The sequence below is a fragment of the Suncus etruscus genome, chromosome 3 (genome assembly GCF_024139225.1).
Source record: "Suncus etruscus isolate mSunEtr1 chromosome 3, mSunEtr1.pri.cur, whole genome shotgun sequence".
NCBI classification, from domain to species: Eukaryota; Metazoa; Chordata; class Mammalia; order Eulipotyphla; family Soricidae; genus Suncus; species Suncus etruscus.
In genome coordinates this window covers 99677423-99680770 of record NC_064850.1, presented here as the reverse complement: position 1 = coordinate 99680770, position 3348 = coordinate 99677423, and the positions used below count along the sequence as shown (strand labels likewise).

Below are 3348 nucleotides of genomic sequence, written 5' to 3'. Positions count from 1 at the left end.
CTCCATAATATCAAGAGGATAGAAAGTTTGCAGGCTACCTTAGCTGACCACAAGGCTCTGAAATTATATGTGAATTCCAAAGGGACACATGTAAAATGGGAATCTTTTGTTTACTTCTTGGGCTAGGAATTTTGTGATTCCCTTATTAATACTAGATACTACTCTTTTTTGTGTGTGTGTGTTTTGGGTCACACCCGACAATGCTCAGGAGAAACCCCTGACTTCATGCTCAGAAATTGCTCCTGGCAGGCATGGGGAACCATATGGGAAGCCGGATTCAAACTGATGACCTTCTGCATGAAAGGCAAACACCTTACCTTCTTGCTATCTCTCCAGCACCTAGATACTGCTCTTAAAGAAGTAAAAAATATATGAAATAAAGTCTTCTGAATTTAAGTGTTTTTGAGTATTGAAGCCAATGTGTTTCTCGGTCTCTTTCCAATACTTTCCTCTTCTCAACTTGATTCTTGGAACCCATCCTACTAGTGGTCCCTCATATGTGTGTTTTTCACCTGTGCTCTTGTGGGATATCTTGGCAGCAAACAGGAAGAGTTTCTGGTAAGAAGCACAGTTGTAGACTTTTTAGTAGTTGCAACACAAATTATTTTTTACCCTTGAAAAAATTCACCAAGGTCAGAGAGATAGCATAGACATAAGAGAGTTATCTCCATGTGGCTAACTCAGTTCAATTCCTGCCAAAATATATGAATCCACATACACTGCCAAGTTCAATACCTGAACACAGAGCCAAGAGTAATCCTGAGTACAGCTGGATGTTGCTCCCAAACCAATATTAATCGATCCTTGATATGACTTTATTCTCTGTTCTTATTACTAGAAATCTGTTTTTATGGCAGGTATTGAACAACAACAATATTGTGGCCCATATGCATCTGTTCTTTGAGTATCTCCAGGAAAGCAAATTCTAGAGACCAAATTATAAAGTTAACTCTTTCCTGGAGGAAAAAAAATTAAAAGAATCAACTTCTATAAATAGTGTTTCAGTTCCTCTTCATTCACATATTCACAATCTGACGATACTAGGAGGTGGAGTCTTTGATAGATGATTACCACATGAGGAAAAAGTCCTCCTTAATGATATTAGTTCTCTTACTAAAGGAAGCATAGGCAGCTCCCCACTATTCTGTCATGTAAAAATTATAATGAGAATTCAGCAGCCTGCAAACAAGAAGAGAGTTCTTTACTAAATCTGATCATTCTGATACTATGATCTCAACCTTCAGGTCTCCAGAAACAAAATTTTCTTGCTTATAAGACAATTCCACTTCCTTTGTTATAGCAGTCTAGACTAAAATGCTCGCTAAGATTCATGGCATAGTTATAAAATGATAGTTTAATTGAATTTTTTGAATAGAATTGTTGCATTCAATGAAGTCATGAAATTTTAAAGAAAATGCCAAAAAGTATTATTATAAAAACCTAACCCCATCACTTAAATAAATATTAGGAATATTAAAAAGCAGAAGAGATAGAGGATTATAAAGAAGGTTTTTAAAGAGTAAACTGAGAGATGATTTTGATTTTTCACTCTCTTCTTCAATCTGCCTTAATTCTCCTGCCATCTCTGACAGCTTAGAAAGGACCCAAACCAAACCAAAACAAATATTAATAAAATCCTAGAAGGAAGAGAATAGCAGGGCTGGACTGAAGAGCAAAGGAAGGTCCCCCACTCCACAATTTGTAGGCAGCTCTGAGACTTCACCTGAAGAAAAGTGAATTTTTTTGGGGGGGTCACATTCAGAAGCGCTCAGGGGTGACTCCTGACTCAGATATTGCTCCTGGCAGGCTCAGGAGACCATACGGGATACTGAGATTTGAATCACCATTTTTCTGCATGCAATGCAAATGCTTATCTCCATGCTCTCTCTTCGGCCCCAAAAGTGAAATTTTTATGCTAAAGTAAAATGGTGGAGAATTAATTCTAGACCAAGCTTCATTTCTGAGTTACAATTGTATTTACTATATTGAAAGACTTTCTCTTGGGGAGTGAACAGAAAAGTCAAAGGGATTGATTTTTTAGACAGAGAGGGAGGACTATTGTATTATTTAACTGGTTGTAGATGTGAGTGAAGCTGCTTTTCAATGGTTGTGATCTGCCATGTTCAAAGCATTACTTGCAATAGTCATAGCCCTCAGAATTTCCCAGCTATCTGCAGATTAAAATCTGAAAACCTCTTCATTGCAGAGTACTCTTTTATAGCTAAGACCAAGAACTTCTCAAAGTCTCACCGAAAAAGCCATCTTCTTTGCAAGTTCAGGATCACTGAAACAAAGACAAGTGGAAGCAAATTTGTAAAACAAGGTTCTTAACCTAAGCCATAGACCAGGGTTCTCAGTCTCAATGTTTTTCTACCAAACATTTCTCACACTGTTTATCTTCACACTTAGTGATGCTTAACAGTGGGATACAGTCTTACTTCTCTGGCTCAAACCCCTTAGCTTCAATGCTGGCTAGATTAAGCAGCCAACTAGCACAGCAAGGGTTTCAGAACTCCTAAAGCTCATTCCATACCAAGCAGAGCTGTGTTTAAGGTGGATACAAGTGGGACTGTAGCCTCCTGGTAAATCACTTTCTGTAATAGTCTCTAAGTTCCTATTTTTTTTCCCCAAGAGGGGATGCACCGTTCCTGGAAGTAATGCAATACCAGCTCAATGCGTGGAGTGGAGGAAGCAAGCACCTGTTCCAACTCCTGGCTCCAAAAATTCATTTAATATATTGTCCTCAGATAGAGGACGTATCAGATATTAAGCTTAATAGCACAGATACTACACTTGATCTTAGACAAAAGGCTGAGAAGTGATTCTAAGTTCCTTTTAAATGAATCTCTAAGGCATATTTAACTGCAAAACCCATAACATATTCTATATTCATCTTTATTTATTCTCCTGGTAACTAAGAAATTTTCCCCAGTCACATTTGACCAAACATTCTATGAATTAGAATGTATTTGTTATTTTTCACTCTCCAAAATGTTACTTCAGACTACCAAAATCAGCACTTGAATACCTCTGTTAACTATTCTAGCATCTGAATTAAATCCCATAGGATGAGGGCCCCCAAATAGTATCAAGAGGCAGAGACATAGTGCAACAGGTAAGCACTTGCCTCACATGAAGCTGATCTCGGTTTAATCCCTGGTATCACATATGACCTGCTGATGACCACCAGGAATTATCTCTAAGGACAGAGCCAGGAGTAAATTCTAAGAACTGCTAGGATGATACCAAAACAAAACCAAACAAAAAATACTAAAAGACATCAAAATTTCCAGTAATTTTTCAATGATCATACTTTAATTAAGCTGAATTAAAAAAAGAAATATGTTA

At 37.4% G+C, this 3348-nt stretch overlaps 1 non-coding gene across 1 annotated transcript; it reads right to left on the bottom strand.

Moving 5' to 3' along the window:
• Window positions 1-2632: 2632 nt before the first annotated feature.
• On the bottom strand, window positions 2633-2823 carry LOC126005407 (U2 spliceosomal RNA). Its single transcript, XR_007494510.1, has one exon. It is a non-coding gene; the product is annotated as a U2 spliceosomal RNA (small nuclear RNA).
• Between the last annotated feature and the right edge of the window lie 525 nt (window positions 2824-3348).